The 18,238-nt window shown below is 41.0% G+C and overlaps 1 long non-coding RNA gene across 1 annotated transcript; it reads right to left on the reverse strand.

Moving 5' to 3' along the window:
• Nucleotides 1-10,113: 10,113 nt before the first annotated feature.
• Nucleotides 10,114-11,540, reverse strand: LOC128453705 (uncharacterized). The gene is made up of 3 exons (XR_008341537.1): nucleotides 11,402-11,540; nucleotides 10,694-10,776; nucleotides 10,114-10,440 (listed from the first exon to the last, which is right to left on the reverse strand). It is a non-coding gene; the product is annotated as an uncharacterized LOC128453705 (long non-coding RNA).
• Nucleotides 11,541-18,238: the final 6,698 nt, after the last annotated feature.

The following is an 18,238-nucleotide window of genomic DNA, read 5'->3' on the forward strand; positions in this document are numbered from 1 at the left end:
TTCATCCAAGTGTAAGACAAGCAAAAAACAAGACATTTCCTGTTGCCACCAGGGGGCGCTGCGGTTTTAAGTCATCATTTATGCATAGATGTCATCAGGCGGGGACTATTGTCTTACATGTCTAGTTTGGACTTGATTGGAACATGTATGTCCGAGATACAGATGCCCGTGTTTTGATGGCGTGTAACCAATTTTTAACGCCATGCCACGGTCACACGGTGTGATAAAAAAAAAATCCCTCAATCATTTTTTATCTCCATCTTGTTGTGATGACACTCATCTGAATTTGAAGTTGATCTGATGAAAGCCCTGGGACAAGTACGTAAAAGTAAAAATGTGGGATATTGCCAAAATGGCCACTAAAAGCAAAATGGCGGACTTCCTGTTGCGTTTTTCATAATGCTCCATGAGACTTTTTTTCATGACTGGTCACGATACACCTATATCCAGATTTTGATGAAAATCCGTTATGTGGAAACCTAGGGGCTGGTTCCAGGGGGCGCTGTAGAGCCATTTTGCCACGCCCAATTCCAATTACTCCAGAATACTAAAATATCCGCAGACCTTGAATTTCCTGCAAAGTTTCATAACTTTTTGAGCATGTCTAGACCCTGAAAAAGCCCCCCAAAGGGAAATAATAATAATAATAATAACTAGGGCTACGTTGTAGCACTAACGGGCCCGAGCACAGGCAATTTCAAGTCTGTTGCGGTCGGGGAAGAGAGAGCGATCGATGACTAAACGCATGTCTCTGCCTTGCTTGCGTTTTAAGCTCTGCAGCAAGAATAAACGCTTCACTTCCTGTAGCCAGCAGGTGGCGCTAGGATTTTAAGTCATGGTGTCTTTGTAGATGTCATCAGGTCGCGACTCTTGTCTTACATGTCTAGTTTGGAGTTGATTGGACCAAATATGTCCAAGATACAGACGCTCGTGTTTTGATGGCGTGTGATCAGACTTTGACTCCACGCCATGGTCAGAGTTTAGTGTTTTCCTATTTTGTAACAGGTAAAAATAGCAGTTAAATGTCAACAGTTGTCTTTATTGTCCTTCTATTATTTAATAAATGCAACAAACTATAGTTTTTATATATATTGTATGTCTATATATATATATATAACTTTATAACCTGTGTTATCAAATATGTTGTGCGGCACCAGACAGCTTTAAATTGGGGGAAGAGTGGTCGAGCACAGGCAATTTCAAGTCTGTTGCGGTCGGGGGAGAGAGAACGATCGATGACCAAGCGCATGTCTCTGCCTTGCGTGCGTTTTAAGCTCTGCAGCAACAATGAACGCTTCACTTCCTGTAGCCAGTGGCGCTAGGATTTTAAGTCATGATGTCTGTGTAGATGTCATCAGGTCGCGACCCTTGTCTTACATGTCTAGTTTGGAGTTGATTGGACCAAATATGTCCAAGATACAGACACTCGTGTTTTGATGGCGTGTGATCAGACTTTGACTCCACGCCATGGTCAGAGTTTGGTGTTTTCCTATTTTGTAACAGGTAAAAATAGCAGTTAAATGTCAACAGTTGTCTTTATTGTCGTTCTATTATTTAATAAATGCAACAAACTATAGTTTTTATATATATATATATAACTTTATAACCTGTGTTATCAATAATGTTGTGCGGCACCAGACAGCTTTAAATTGGGGGAAGAGTGGTCAAGCACAGGCAATTTCAAGTCTGTTGCGGTCGGGGAAGAGAGAACGATCGATGACCAAGCGCATGTCTCTGCCTTGCGTGCGTTTTAAGCTCTGCAGCAACAATAAACGCTTCACTTCCTGTAGCCAGCAGGTGGCGCTAGGATTTTAAGTCATGATGTCTTTGTAGATGTCATCAGGTCGCGACCCTTGTCTTACATGTCTAGTTTGGAGTTGATTGGACCAAATATGTCCAAGATACAGACACTCGTGTTTTGATGGCGTGTGATCAGACTTTGACTCCACGCCATGGTCAGAGTTTGGTGTTTTCCTATTTTGTAACAGGTAAAAATAGCAGGTAAATGTCAACAGTTGTCTTTATTGTCGTTCTATTATTTAATAAATGCAACAAACTATAGTTTTTATATATATATATATAACTTTATAACCTGTGTTATCAATAATGTTGTGCGGCACCAGACAGCTTTAAATTGGGGGAAGAGTGGTCAAGCACAGGCAATTTCAAGTCTGTTGCGGTCGGGGAAGAGAGAACGATCGATGACCAAGCGCATGTCTCTGCCTTGCGTGCGTTTTAAGCTCTGCAGCAACAATAAACGCTTCACTTCCTGTAGCCAGCAGGTGGCGCTAGGATTTTAAGTCATGATGTCTTTGTAGATGTCATCAGGTCGCGACCCTTGTCTTACATGTCTAGTTTGGAGTTGATTGGACCAAATATGTCCAAGATACAGACACTCGTGTTTTGATGGCGTGTGATCAGACTTTGACTCCACGCCATGGTTAGAGTTTGGTGTTTTCCTATTTTGTAACAGGTAAAAATAGCAGTTAAATGTCAACAGTTGTCTTTATTGTCGTTCTATTATTTAATAAATGCAACAAACTATAGTTTTTATATATATTGTATGACTATATATATATATATATATATATATATATATATATAACTTTATAACCTGTGTTATCAAATATGTTGTGTGGCACCAGACAGCTTTAAATTGGGGGAAGAGTGGTCGAGCACAGGCAATTTCAAGTCTGTTGCGGTCGGGGGAGAGAGAACGATCGATGACCAAGCGCATGTCTCTGCCTTGCGTGCGTTTTAAGCTCTGCAGCAACAATAAACGCTTCACTTCCTGTAGCCAGTGGCGCTAGGATTTTAAGTCATGATGTCTTTGTAGATGTCATCAGGTCGCGACCCTTGTCTTACATGTCTAGTTTGGAGTTGATTGGACCAAATATGTCCAAGATACAGACACTCGTGTTTTGATGGCGTGTGATCAGACTTTGACTCCACGCCATGGTCAGAGTTTGGTGTTTTCCTATTTTGTAACAGGTAAAAATAGCAGTTAAATGTCAACAGTTGTCTTTATTGTCGTTCTATTATTTAATAAATGCAACAAACTATAGTTTTTATATATATTGCATGACTATATATATATATATATATATATATAACTTTATAACCTGTGTTATCAAATATGTTGTGCGGCAACAGACAGCTTTAAATTGGGGGAAGAGTGGAGGAAATAGTAAAGGTTGCCTACCCCTGCCTTAGGTGACACAATTTGTGCCTTGGTCAAACCATGATCCTACACTGCCCTCTAGTGACTTAATATTGCGGTACAAATAGGTTGTGCCGGCAATATAAAGCCACTAGAGGTCAGTATAAGACCATGAAACACATACATGGTTGAAATGAAAACAGGTCTTTTCATTTTGCACATCAAGATTTTAAGCCTCACCACGGTCACACGGATTGATGAAAAGTTTAAATTTTGATAACTTTAGATCTTCATCTTGTTTTGTAGAGTCTCATCTAATTTTTAAGTTGATCTGATGAAAGCTCTCCGAGTAGTACATAAAAACATAACACGTCTTAAAAACAAGACATTTCCTGTTGCCACCAGGGGGCGCTGTGATTGTAAGTCACAATTTCTGCAGTGATGTCTTCTGGTCGCGACTCTTGTCGTATGTGTCTAGTTTGGACTCAATTGGACAAACTATGTCTGAAATATGGAAGCTTGTGTTTTGATGGCGTTTCATCAAACTTTAACGCCACACCACGGTCAGACGGTTTTGCTAAAACGTAATCCTTCAATAACTTTAGATCTCCAATTTGTTGTGATGACGATCGTCTAAATTTGAAGTTGATCTGATGAAAGCTGTACGACAAGTACATCAAAGAAAAAATATGGAATATGACCAAAATGGCCACTAAAGTCAAACTGGCGGGCTTCCTGTTGCGTTATTCATAATGCACTGATGGACTTTTTTGTGCATCTAGTCATGATACACAATAGTCTTTGTTTTTTTTGAAGATCGGTGAATGCTAAATGAGGGGCTTTTCCGTAGGTGGCGCTCTTGAGCCATTTTGCCACGCCCTTTTCAAAATACTCCAGAATACGTAAATTTTCGCCGCCTTCGAATTTACTGCAAACTCCTACAACTTTTTGAGCACATTAAAGCCCTCAAAAAGCCAATTCATTTAAGCTAAGAAAAATAATAATAATAATAATAATAATAATCATTTCAATTTCAATAGGGCCTCCCACCGATTTCGGTGCTCGGGCCCTAATAAAAATCCTTACAGATTCAATAGGGCCTCTCACCATTCGGTGCTCGGGCCCTAATAATAATAACTAGGGCTACGTTGTAGCACTTGCGGGCCCGAGCACCCGCACGTTGAAGCCTGTTGCGGTCGGTGGAGAGAGCGATCGATGACCAAGCGCACATCATCGATCGAGCATGCACTTCTCCACGTTAAATGCGTTTTGCGCTCTGCGGCAGTAGGTTTGCCAGTAGGTGGCGCCATCACTATTATTACGCACAGACATATAGATCTGTTCAAGTAGGCGCTCTGATGTAGCGTGAGAAATGTTGTGTCAATTGGACAATGTTTCCGCAACTTAATTTTCACACTGATCAATAGGTGGCGCTATGATCCTGAACTAATATTCATATATGGAGCTGTTCTATTCAGGATTGTGATCATAGGTCAGTAGTTTGGAGCCGGTTGGATAATGCAGAGTGGATTAACAAAGTACTTCCTGTTTCCTGGCGAATCAGTAGGTGGCGCTATGACACTGAGGAAATATTGACACATAGAGCTGTTCAGGCTTGGACTCTGACCATGTGACAGAAGTTTTGTAGTGATAGGACAATGCACAGTGGAGTTATGATAACATCGTGTCCTTTGGCGAAGGAAAATCCTTTCGCCGCACATCAATGTTTACACGGTTTGAGGAAACGTCACAATTCTGACCATGATCTAATGACTTGACTGATCTGATTTGAGCTGTATATTGTAAATCAGCCAGGAGCAGTTCATCAAAGTATAAAACATGTCACTTCCTGTAGCCACCAGGGGGCGCTGTAATTTCAAGTCATAATTTCTGTGTAGATGTCATCAGGATGGCACCCTTGTCTTACATGTCTAGTTTGGACTCGATTGGACAATGTATGTCCGAGATACAGAACCTCGTGTTTTGATGGCGTTTAATCAAACTCAAGACGCCACGCCACGGTCACACGGTGTGACGAAAGGTCAATCTCTTAATCACTTTTTATCTCCATCTTGTTGTGATGGCACTGATCTTAATTTGAAGTTAATCTGATGAAAGCCCTGGGACAAGTGCATCAAGTAAAAATGTGGAATATGGAAAAAAAATGGCCACTTAATCCAAAATGGCGGCCTCCCTGTTTGGTCAAGCATACCTATCCAAGATATTTTTTTGTTTGTTATGAAACGACACATGTCCCGATAGATTTGTATAAATGTCGGCCATCGTAGTGCCGGGGTTGCCCTATAGGGGGCGCTGGTCAGTTTTTTTGCCACGCCCATTTCTTAAAACCATATGAATATCTTCAGGGGGGGGCTGTTGTTACACACATGTAGTTTGAGAGAGATAGAATCATGAACACTGAAGTTACAGCAATTTCGTGTTTCACGGCGAGTTGATGAACTTTAATGCCACGCCATTCATATGGCGTTTGACGAAAAGTCACGGTAATCTTATGTCTTCATTGTCAATGTCTTGGGACCCATTTGATACAGTTTGACATGGTTGAGGTCAGTGGATGAGGAGAAATTCATCCAAGTGTAAGACAAGCAAAAAACAAGACATTTCCTGTTGCCACCAGGGGGCGCTGCGGTTTTAAGTCATCATTTATGCATAGATGTCATCAGGCGGGGACTATTGTCTTACATGTCTAGTTTGGACTTGATTGGAACATGTATGTCCGAGATACAGATGCCCGTGTTTTGATGGCGTGTAACCAATTTTTAACGCCATGCCACGGTCACACGGTGTGATAAAAAAAAAATCCCTCAATCATTTTTTATCTCCATCTTGTTGTGATGACACTCATCTGAATTTGAAGTTGATCTGATGAAAGCCCTGGGACAAGTACGTAAAAGTAAAAATGTGGGATATTGCCAAAATGGCCACTAAAAGCAAAATGGCGGACTTCCTGTTGCGTTTTTCATAATGCTCCATGAGACTTTTTTTCATGACTGGTCACGATACACCTATATCCAGATTTTGATGAAAATCCGTTATGTGGAAACCTAGGGGCTGGTTCCAGGGGGCGCTGTAGAGCCATTTTGCCACGCCCAATTCCAATTACTCCAGAATACTAAAATATCCGCAGACCTTGAATTTCCTGCAAAGTTTCATAACTTTTTGAGCATGTCTAGACCCTGAAAAAGCCCCCCAAAGGGAAATAATAATAACTAGGGCTACGTTGTAGCACTAACGGGCCCGAGCACAGGCAATTTCAAGTCTGTTGCGGTCGGGGAAGAGAGAGCGATCGATGACCAAGCGCACGTCTCTGCCTTGCTTGCGTTTTAAGCTCTGCAGCAAGAATAAACGCTTCACTTCCTGTAGCCAGCAGGTGGCGCTAGGATTTTAAGTCATGGTGTCTTTGTAGATGTCATCAGGTCGCGACTCTTGTCTTACATGTCTAGTTTGGAGTTGATTGGACCAAATATGTCCAAGATACAGACGCTCGTGTTTTGATGGCGTGTGATCAGACTTTGACTCCACGCCATGGTAAGAGTTTAGTGTTTTCCTATTTTGTAACAGGTAAAAATAGCAGTTAAATGTCAACAGTTGTCTTTATTGTCGTTCTATTATTTAATAAATGCAACAAACTATAGTTTTTATATATATTGTATGTCTATATATATATATATAACTTTATAACCTGTGTTATCAAATATGTTGTGCAGCACCAGACAGCTTTAAATTGGGGGAAGAGTGGTCGAGCACAGGCAATTTCAAGTCTGTTGCGGTCGGGGGAGAGAGAACGATCGATGACCAAGCGCATGTCTCTGCCTTGCGTGCGTTTTAAGCTCTGCAGCAACAATGAACGCTTCACTTCCTGTAGCCAGTGGCGCTAGGATTTTAAGTCATGATGTCTGTGTAGATGTCATCAGGTCGCGACCCTTGTCTTACATGTCTAGTTTGGAGTTGATTGGACCAAATATGTCCAAGATACAGACACTCGTGTTTTGATGGCGTGTGATCAGACTTTGACTCCACGCCATGGTCAGAGTTTGGTGTTTTCCTATTTTGTAACAGGTAAAAATAGCAGGTAAATGTCAACAGTTGTCTTTATTGTCGTTCTATTATTTAATAAATGCAACAAACTATAGTTTTTATATATATATATATAACTTTATAACCTGTGTTATCAATAATGTTGTGCGGCACCAGACAGCTTTAAATTGGGGGAAGAGTGGTCAAGCACAGGCAATTTCAAGTCTGTTGCGGTCGGGGAAGAGAGAACGATCGATGACCAAGCGCATGTCTCTGCCTTGCGTGCGTTTTAAGCTCTGCAGCAACAATAAACGCTTCACTTCCTGTAGCCAGCAGGTGGCGCTAGGATTTTAAGTCATGATGTCTTTGTAGATGTCATCAGGTCGCGACCCTTGTCTTACATGTCTAGTTTGGAGTTGATTGGACCAAATATGTCCAAGATACAGACACTCGTGTTTTGATGGCGTGTGATCAGACTTTGACTCCACGCCATGGTTAGAGTTTGGTGTTTTCCTATTTTGTAACAGGTAAAAATAGCAGTTAAATGTCAACAGTTGTCTTTATTGTCGTTCTATTATTTAATAAATGCAACAAACTATAGTTTTTATATATATATATATATATATATATATATATATATATATATATATATATATATATATATATAACTTTATAACCTGTGTTATCAAATATGTTGTGTGGCACCAGACAGCTTTAAATTGGGGGAAGAGTGGTCGAGCACAGGCAATTTCAAGTCTGTTGCGGTCGGGGGAGAGAGAACGATCGATGACCAAGCGCATGTCTCTGCCTTGCGTGCGTTGTAAGCTCTGCAGCAACAATAAACGCTTCACTTCCTGTAGCCAGTGGCGCTAGGATTTTAAGTCATGATGTCTTTGTAGATGTCATCAGGTCGCGACCCTTGTCTTACATGTCTAGTTTGGAGTTGATTGGACCAAATATGTCCAAGATACAGACACTCGTGTTTTGATGGCGTGTGATCAGACTTTGACTCCACGCCATGGTCAGAGTTTGGTGTTTTCCTATTTTGTAACAGGTAAAAATAGCAGTTAAATGTCAACAGTTGTCTTTATTGTCGTTCTATTATTTAATAAATGCAACAAACTATAGTTTTTATATATATTGCATGACTATATATATATATATATATATATATAACTTTATAACCTGTGTTATCAAATATGTTGTGCGGCAACAGACAGCTTTAAATTGGGGGAAGAGTGGAGGAAATAGTAAAGGTTGCCTACCCCTGCCTTAGGTGACACAATTTGTGCCTTGGTCAAACCATGATCCTACACTGCCCTCTAGTGACTTAATATTGCGGTACAAGTAGGTTGTGCCGGCAATATAAAGCCACTAGAGGTCAGTATAAGACCATGAAACACATACATGGTTGAAATGAAAACAGGTCTTTTCATTTTGCACATCAAGATTTTAAGCCTCACCACGGTCACACGGATTGATGAAAAGTTTAAATTTTGATAACTTTAGATCTTCATCTTGTTTTGTAGAGTCTCATCTAATTTTTAAGTTGATCTGATGAAAGCTCTCCGAGTAGTACATAAAAACATAACACGTCTTAAAAACAAGACATTTCCTGTTGCCACCAGGGGGCGCTGTGATTGTAAGTCACAATTTCTGCAGTGATGTCTTCTGGTCGCGACTCTTGTCGTATGTGTCTAGTTTGGACTCAATTGGACAAACTATGTCTGAAATATGGAAGCTTGTGTTTTGATGGCGTTTCATCAAACTTTAACGCCACACCACGGTCAGACGGTTTTGCTAAAACGTAATCCTTCAATAACTTTAGATCTCCAATTTGTTGTGATGACGATCGTCTAAATTTGAAGTTGATCTGATGAAAGCTGTACGACAAGTACATCAAAGAAAAAATATGGAATATGACCAAAATGGCCACTAAAGTCAAACTGGCGGGCTTCCTGTTGCGTTATTCATAATGCACTGATGGACTTTTTTGTGCATCTAGTCATGATACAAAATAGTCTTTGTTTTTTTTGAAGATCGGTGAATGCTAAATGAGGGGCTTTTCCGTAGGTGGCGCTCTTGAGCCATTTTGCCACGCCCTTTTCAAAATACTCCAGAATACGTAAATTTTTGCCGCCTTCGAATTTACTGCAAACTCCTACAACTTTTTGAGCACATTAAAGCCCTCAAAAAGCCAATTCATTTAAGCTAAGAAAAATAATAATAATAATAATAATAACTAGGGCTACGTTGTAGCACTAACGGGCCCGAGCACAGGCAATTTCTAGTCTGTTGCGGTCGATGAAGAGAGAACGTTCGATGACCAAGCGCTAGTCTCCGCATTGCATGCGTTTGCGCTCTGCGGCAAGGATGATCGCTCTACTTCCTGTAGCCAGCCGCTGGTGCTGAACTAGAGGTAAGTAACCTTCAAACTATACAACATAACCTATTGCTTTATCTATCATCATATGCTTACATGCCTCAAGTTTTGTGTAATATGTAATTGTTATAAAAGTTACCGTTTATTTATCACGTCTAATGAACAGATTGAAGCAAGTTAACTCCACAGTCTTGTTTTGGTTGTGACTTTATTTTTTTTTTTAATAAGTTACTATCAATACGCTACACGTGTACGTTGCATGTGATAGTAACTATGTTTCACCAATATTCTGATACAGGCTGGTATATCCACCATTACTATTTTCACATCGTTTATTTAGTCTGTCATGGAGTTGTCGAGTGAATTAGACAGTATAGATAAGATTATAATGTCCACAAATCAGTGTTGTAAACAGTTCTCACATTAATTATATAATTAGGTTTTCACACTGAGGGAAGTGGAGAGACTTGATGTGGACTGTTATCAACAGCTCTGTGGGAGATCATCACCTTGAATATTACAGATGAGGTAGAAAGACATTTTATCTATGTATACAATGTTGTATTTCTTTCTCACGTTTTATCAAAAGCGATTTAAAGTATGTGCATTTAACCATTAGGATACAAACCCAGACCCCAGTACATTGGTTCTATCTGAAATATGTGGTGCTTCATACACAACACAAAACATTCATAACAGTGCGCTTCTGCTCCTCATTAATGCAGCTCCTGATGTCCTCAGTTGCAACATGGTGGAGATCTGCAGCTTTATGCTGGTCAACCCAGTGTTTAATATTTCTGCTTTGCCATAAGAGACAGAACATGGTCATCACAGCTGTGTCCTTCAGGCTCGTCTGTCCCTAATAAAATGATAGGAAACATAAAATATATCATTATTGTACAGGAAGTGTTACTTTTGAACAAGTGTGTATTCTCATTTTCTGTGGAAATTCAACTATGTATTTGAATATGCTTTTGGATTAAAACGTGCACTAGCATGACAATAAATGTACAGTATTGCGTTATTTCACATTAAAAGTATTGCATTATAATTTAATACATTATGTATTATGTGCAATACTTTGTTTGTAAGTAATGAAAACAGGTCTGTACCTGGAGTCAGTGTTCAGTGTGGTTGGATTCAAGTTGTGTGTCAAGTTGGACCTTCTACAGGTACTTAAAACCAATACACAGATCTGTAAAGTCATACATGGGCCAGGTAAAATAATTAACAGACTTTTACATGGGAAAAATAAAATATTAATTCAAAGTTAATCAGATCATAATCATTTCAGCTTAGGAAATAGGTAGTGCATATAAGCCTACAACTCTGTATGACACTGTCTGTTCTAGTAAAGTTACAAGGCTATGATTTACTCATATTTAACAAAAGAATTCAGTGAAGTCTGTCTGAGATCAACGATTTAAAGAGTGAAGGTGGCAGACACGGTTACTTTTCACTGTAACACGTTACAACACTACTCTGAAGAAAGAGCTTTAGGACATGCTCCTTTGAACAGCTGCTCTTGCACTCCAGATGTGACTTTAAACACTCAGGTTTCAGTTAGCTTAGCTAGCCCGCTAGCGAAGCTAGCTTACAAGCCGACACACAGTCTCCTGTCTCAGAGTCATCCTCATAAAGGAACGCTTGTCTCTGCTTTGTGGACCTGCGTTCATGGTGGTGTGTCAGTAACAGCTGGCATTCGCATCTAACCCGATCGCAGCTGGTATGTAGCGTCCGGATTAGCGCTACTAAGCTAGCACGCCTGATTCAAAGGCACCCTGCGAATACATCTAAATAAAATACTCTACGTGACTTACCACAGAGCGCAGACGTCTTTGACGTGTCCCTCAGGAGAACAAGCAGAACTTCAAACCGTGTTTCTCATACGATATGGGAGTGGAAGCCGCGGACAGTCTGATGAGGCGTGTGCTGCTCACTCTATTGAGCTGAAACCGCAGCATGGCACCAGGAAGTGGGCGCGCGTCCCTGTGACGTCACGTGAATTTCAAACATCTATATCGCTTAAACGAGGGAGTTAAAATAAAATACACCCCCCTCAGAGTTGTCATGAAGGAAGAACTTAGCGATTGAGACTAAAACCAAAGTTTGAGCAATGCTGTAAAAGGTTTAATTCTCCTCTAAAGTTGGCCACCCTGTAAACACAGTCTGTTAATGCATAGATAACACAAAGCATGGTCTGACACTGCCATCTAGTGACTAAATATTGCAGCACATCTGCCAGATATAGATGTTTTCATTCCTCAAACTGGAAGCCACACCACGGTCACACAGTATTATGAAAAGTTGCAATTTCGTTAACTTTAGATCTTCATCTTGTTTTGAACACATGCATCACATTTTTACGTTGATTTAATGAAGGCCCTACGAGTAGTGAATCAAACTGTAACACATAGAAAAACAAGACATTTGCTGTTGCCACCAGGGGACGCTGTGATTTTAAGTCACGATTTCTGTACCGATGTCTTCAGGTCGCGACTCTTGTGTTATGTGTATAGTTTGGACTCGATTGGACAAAATATGTCCAAGATACAGGAGCCCGTGTTTTGATGGCGTTTAATCAAACTTTGAGGCCACACCACGGTCAGACGGTTTTGCTAAAACTTAATCCTTCAATAACTTTAGATCTCCATTTTGTTGTGATGACGATCGTCTAAATTGTAAGTTGATTTGATGAAAGCTGTAGGAGGAGTACTTAAAACAAAAAATATCGAATATGACCAAAATGGCCACTAAAGTCAAACTGGCGGGCTTCCTGTTGCGTTATTCATAATGCACTGATGGACTTTTTTGTGCATCTAGTCATGATACACAATAGTCTTTGTTTTTTTTGAAGATCGGTGAATGCTAAATGAGGGGCTTTTCCGTAGGTGGCGCTCTTGAGCCATTTTGCCACGCCCTTTTCAAAATACTTCAGAATACGTAAATTTTCGCCGCCTTCGAATTTACTGCAAACTCCTACAACTTTTTGAGCACATTAAAGCCCTCAAAAAGCCAATTCATTTAAGCTAAGAAAAATAATAATAATAATAATAATAATAATCATTTCAATTTCAATAGGGCCTCCCACCGATTTCGGTGCTCGGGCCCTAATAATAATAATAAAAATCCTTACAGATTCAATAGGGCCTCTCACCATTCGGTGCTCGGGCCCTAATAATAAAAATCCTTACAGATTCAATAGGGCCTCTCACCATTCGGTGCTCGGGCCCTAAAAATCCTTACAGATTCAATAGGGCCTCTCACCATTCGGTGCTCGGGCCCTAATAATAACTAGGGCTACGTTGTAGCACTTGCGGGCCCGAGCACCCGCACGTTGAAGCCTGTTGCGGTCGGTGGAGAGAGCGATCGATGACCAAGCGCACATCATCGATCGAGCATGCACTTCTCCACGTTGCATGCGTTTTGTGCTCTGCGGCAGTAGGTTTGCCAGTAGGTGGCGCCATCACTATTATTACACACAGACTTATAGATCTGTTCAAGTAGCCGCTCTGATGTAGCTTGAGCAGTTTCGTGTCAATTGGAAAATTTTACCACAATGTAATTTTCACACTGATCAGTAGGTGGCGCTATGACCCTGAACTAATGTTTATATATGGAGCTGTTCAGATCAGGATTGTGATCATAGGTCAGAAGTTTGGAGCCGGTTGGATAAGGCAGTGTGGATTAACAAAGTACTTCCTGTTTCATGGATAATCAGTAGGTGGCGCTATGACACTGAGGAAATATTGACACATAGAGCTGTTCAGGCTTGTACTCTTATCATGTGACAGAAGTTTGGTAGTGATAGGACAATGCACAGTGGACTTATGAAAACATCGTGTCCTTTGGCGAAGGATGATCCTTCGCCAAACATCAATGTTTAAATGGTTTGAGGAAATGTCACAATTCTGACCTTGATTCAATGACTTGACTGAGCTCATTTGAGCTGTATATCGTAAAGCAGCCAGGAGCAGTTCATCAAAGTATAAAACATGTCACTTCATGTTGCCACCAGGGGGCGCTGTGATTTCAAGTCATAATTTCTGTGTAGATGTCATCAGGCCGAAACTCTTGTCTTACATGTCTAGTTTGGACTTGATTGGACCATGTATATTCGAGATACAGGTGCTCGTGTTTTGATGGCGTGTAACCAAACTTTAACCCCACGCCACGGTCACACGGTGTGAAGGGAAAGAAATCCCTTAATCAGTTTTTATCTCAATCTTGTTGTGATGACACTCATCTGAATTTGAAGTTGATCTGATGAAAGCTCTACGACAAGTAAATCAAAGTAAAAATGTGGAATAGGGCTAAAATGGCCACTAAATCCAAAATGGCGGGCTTCCTGTTTAGTCTAGCATATCTATCCAAGAGACTTATTTGTTTGTTATGAAAAGACACATGCCCAAATCGATTTTTGTACATGTCGGCCAATCGTAGTGCCGGGGCTGCCCGTTAGGGGGCGCTAGTCAGTTATTTTGCCACGCCCATTCCTTAAAACCATATGAAAATCTTCAGGGGGGGGATGTTGTTGCACACATTTAGTTTGAGTGAGATAGAGCCATGAACACTGAAGTTAGAGCAATTTCGTGTTTCGCGGCGAGTTGATGAACTTTGATGCCACGCCATTAATATGGCGTTTGACGAAAAGGTACAGTTATCTTATGCCTTCATTATCAATGTCTTGAGACCCATTTGATACAGTTTGACATGGTTGAGGTCAGTGGATGAGGAGGAATACATCCAAGTGTAAGACAAGCAAAAAACAAGACATTTCCTGGTGCCACCAGGGGGCGCTGTGATTTTAAGTCATTATTTCTGTGTAGATGTCATCAGGCCGGGACTCTTGTCTTACATGTCTAGTTTGGACTTGATTGGACCATGTATGTTCGAGATACAGATGCACGTGTTTTGATGGCGTGGAACCAAACTTTGACGACACGCCACGGTCACACGAAGTGACGGAAAAAAATTCCGTTGATCGTTTTTTTTCTCAATCTTGTTGTGATGACACGCGTCTAATTTTTAAGTTGATCTGATGAAAGCTCTACGACAAGTACATTAAACTAAAAATGTGGAATTTGGCCAAAATGGCCACTAAATCCAAAATGGCGGGCTTCCTGTTGCGTTTTTCATAATGCTCCAAGAGACTTTTTTCTATGATTATTCACGTTACACCAGTGTCTAGATTTTGGTGAAAATCGCTTATGTGGAAACCTAAGGGCTGGTTCCAGGGGGCGCTGTTGAGCCGTTTTGCCACGCCCATTTCCAAATACTCCAGATTACGTAAATTTTCACCACTCTCTAATTTACTGGAAAGTTTAAAAACTTTTCGAGCACGTTGAAGCCCTCAAAAAGCCAATTCATTGTTCGGAGAATAATAAGAATAATAATAAGAATAAAACATGTCACTTCCTGTAGCCACCAGGGGGCGCTGTAATTTCAAGTCATAATTTCTGTGTAGATGTCATCAGGATGGCACCCTTGTCTTACATGTCTAGTTTGGACTCGATTGGACAATGTATGTCCGAGATACAGAACCTCGTGTTTTGATGGCGTTTAATCAAACTCAAGACGCCACGCCACGGTCACACGGTGTGACGAAAGGTCAATCTCTTAATCACTTTTTATCTCCATCTTGTTGTGATGGCACTGATCTTAATTTGAAGTTAATCTGATGAAAGCCCTGGGACAAGTGCATCAAGTAAAAATGTGGAATATGGAAAAAAAATGGCCACTTAATCCAAAATGGCGGCCTCCCTGTTTGGTCAAGCATACCTATCCAAGATATTTTTTTGTTTGTTATGAAACGACACATGTCCCGATAGATTTGTATAAATGTCGGCCATCGTAGTGCCGGGGTTGCCCTATAGGGGGCGCTGGTCAGTTTTTTTGCCACGCCCATTTCTTAAAACCATATGAATATCTTCAGGGGGGGGCTGTTGTTACACACATGTAGTTTGAGAGAGATAGAATCATGAACACTGAAGTTACAGCAATTTCGTGTTTCACGGCGAGTTGATGAACTTTAATGCCACGCCATTCATATGGCGTTTGACGAAAAGTCACGGTAATCTTATGTCTTCATTGTCAATGTCTTGGGACCCATTTGATACAGTTTGACATGGTTGAGGTCAGTGGATGAGGAGAAATTCATCCAAGTGTAAGACAAGCAAAAAACAAGACATTTCCTGTTGCCACCAGGGGGCGCTGCGGTTTTAAGTCATCATTTATGCATAGATGTCATCAGGCGGGGACTATTGTCTTACATGTCTAGTTTGGACTTGATTGGAACATGTATGTCCGAGATACAGATGCCCGTGTTTTGATGGCGTGTAACCAATTTTTAACGCCATGCCACGGTCACACGGTGTGATAAAAAAAAAATCCCTCAATCATTTTTTATCTCCATCTTGTTGTGATGACACTCATCTGAATTTGAAGTTGATCTGATGAAAGCTCTACGACAAGTACATTAAAGTAAAAATGTGGAATTTGGCCAAAATGGCCACTAAATCCAAAATGGCGGGCTTCCTGTTGCATTTTTCATAATGCTCCAATAGACTTTTTTCTATGATTAGTCACGTTACACCAGTGTCTAGATTTTGGGGAAAATCGCTTATGTGGAAACCTAGGGGCTGGTTCCAGGGGGCGCTGTTGAGCCATTTTGCCACGCCCAATTCAAATTACTCCAGAATACTAAATTGTCCGCAGACCTTGAATTTCCTGCAAAGTTTCACAACTTTTTGAGCATGTCTAGACCCTGAAAAAGCCCCCCGAAGGGAAATAATAATAATAACTAGGGCTACGTTGTAGCACTTGCGGGCCCGAGCACCCGCACGTTGAAGCCTGTTGCGGTCGGTGGAGAGAGCGATCGATGACCAAGCGCACATCATCGATCGAGCATGCACTTCTCCACGTTAAATGCGTTTTGCGCTCTGCGGCAGTAGGTTTGCCAGTAGGTGGCGCCATCACTATTATTACGCACAGACATATAGATCTGTTCAAGTAGGCGCTCTGATGTAGCGTGAGAAATTTTGTGTCAATTGGACAATGTTTCCGCAACTTAATTTTCACACTGATCAATAGGTGGCGCTATGATCCTGAACTAATATTCATATATGGAGCTGTTCTATTCAGGATTGTGATCATAGGTCAGTAGTTTGGAGCCGGTTGGATAATGCAGAGTGGATTAACAAAGTACTTCCTGTTTCCTGGCGAATCAGTAGGTGGCGCTATGACACTGAGGAAATATTGACACATAGAGCTGTTCAGGCTTGGACTCTGACCATGTGACAGAAGTTTTGTAGTGATAGGACAATGCACAGTGGAGTTATGATAACATCGTGTCCTTTGGCGAAGGAAAATCCTTCGCCGCACATCAATGTTTACACGGTTTGAGGAAACGTCACAATTCTGACCATGATCTAATGACTTGACTGATCTGATTTGAGCTGTATATTGTAAATCAGCCAGGAGCAGTTCATCAAAGTATAAAACATGTCACTTCCTGTAGCCACCAGGGGGCGCTGTAATTTCAAGTCATAATTTCTGTGTAGATGTCATCAGGATGGCACCCTTGTCTTACATGTCTAGTTTGGACTCGATTGGACAATGTATGTCCGAGATACAGAACCTCGTGTTTTGATGGCGTTTAATCAAACTCAAGACGCCACGCCACGGTCACACGGTGTGACGAAAGGTCAATCTCTTAATCACTTTTTATCTCCATCTTGTTGTGATGGCACTGATCTTAATTTGAAGTTAATCTGATGAAAGCCCTGGGACAAGTGCATCAAGTAAAAATGTGGAATATGGAAAAAAAATGGCCACTTAATCCAAAATGGCGGCCTCCCTGTTTGGTCAAGCATACCTATCCAAGATATTTTTTTGTTTGTTATGAAACGACACATGTCCCGATAGATTTGTATAAATGTCGGCCATCGTAGTGCCGGGGTTGCCCTATAGGGGGCGCTGGTCAGTTTTTTTGCCACGCCCATTTCTTAAAACCATATGAATATCTTCAGGGGGGGGCTGTTGTTACACACATGTAGTTTGAGAGAGATAGAATCATGAACACTGAAGTTACAGCAATTTCGTGTTTCACGGCGAGTTGATGAACTTTAATGCCACGCCATTCATATGGCGTTTGACGAAAAGTCACGGTAATCTTATGTCTTCATTGTCAATGTCTTGGGACCCATTTGATACAGTTTGACATGGTTGAGGTCAGTGGATGAGGAGAAATTCATCCAAGTGTAAGACAAGCAAAAAACAAGACATTTCCTGTTGCCACCAGGGGGCGCTGCGGTTGTAAATCATCATTTATGCATAGATGTCATCAGGCGGGGACTATTGTCTTACATGTCTAGTTTGGACTTGATTGGAACATGTATGTCCGAGATACAGATGCCCGTGTTTTGATGGCGTGTAACCAATTTTTAACGCCATGCCACGGTCACACGGTGTGATAAAAAAAAAATCCCTCAATCATTTTTTATCTCCATCTTGTTGTGATGACACTCATCTGAATTTGAAGTTGATCTGATGAAAGCCCTGGGACAAGTACGTAAAAGTAAAAATGTGGGATATTGCCAAAATGGCCACTAAAAGCAAAATGGCGGACTTCCTGTTGCATTTTTCATAATGCTCCA

The sequence above is a fragment of the Pleuronectes platessa genome, chromosome 12 (genome assembly GCF_947347685.1).
Source record: "Pleuronectes platessa chromosome 12, fPlePla1.1, whole genome shotgun sequence".
In the NCBI taxonomy this organism is placed as follows: Eukaryota; Metazoa; Chordata; class Actinopteri; order Pleuronectiformes; family Pleuronectidae; genus Pleuronectes; species Pleuronectes platessa.